Source organism: Myotis davidii, unplaced genomic scaffold, assembly GCF_000327345.1.
Source record: "Myotis davidii unplaced genomic scaffold, ASM32734v1 scaffold1006, whole genome shotgun sequence".
In the NCBI taxonomy this organism is placed as follows: domain Eukaryota; kingdom Metazoa; phylum Chordata; class Mammalia; order Chiroptera; family Vespertilionidae; genus Myotis; species Myotis davidii.
This window is the reverse complement of record NW_006297143.1, coordinates 589436-589996: the sequence shown is the minus strand read 5'-3', so window position 1 is coordinate 589996 and position 561 is coordinate 589436. Positions and strand designations below refer to the sequence as shown.

The 561-nt window shown below is 66.1% G+C and overlaps 1 protein-coding gene across 1 annotated transcript in view; it reads left to right on the top strand.

Annotated features, from left to right (window-relative positions):
• TNXB (tenascin XB) overlaps positions 1–561 on the top strand; it is a gene marked incomplete at its 3' end in the record, with an annotated part of 48632 nt that overhangs the window by 28943 nt on the left and 19128 nt on the right.

Here is a 561-nt window from a genome sequence, read left to right as displayed (position 1 = left end):
GAGCACGGGGCGCCCGAGAGGGTTTGGATGAAGTGCTCTGAGTGGGGGACAGCCCCGAGAAGGGGTGCAGAGGTGGGCAGCTCAGGCAGCTTGCCTCCTCCGGGCGCACAGGGTCTCGCAGCTTTAAGTAAGACCGACTCCATCACCGTGCGTTCCTGGTCCCACCTGGACGGCTGCGCAGAGGGATGGGAGGGAGGCAGGGACAGCAGGAGGGAGTGGGGAGCACAGGTGAGAGGTGGGGGGGGGGGGGTGGCCCAGGCCAGGATGTTGGGCTGCAGGTGTGTGGGGCGGGGAGATGGGAGAGAAGTTCAGAGAGACTGAGGCCCGGGGGCAGCTGAGGACTGAGGAGGGAGCAGGCCAGGAAGACTGCAGGTTTCTAGTCTGATCTGAGCTGTTTGGGAGCAAAGTCCTGAGCCAAAGCGAGTGAGATGCCACCCAGACCCAGTGGAGGGAGCCCAGGGCACAGGGACCTCAGGGCCTGTGTTCAGAGGAGAGCAGAGCCTGTGTGAGGGGGAGCCGCAGGGGTGCTGGTGGGGACGGGGAGGCGGGGGCTGGAGGAGG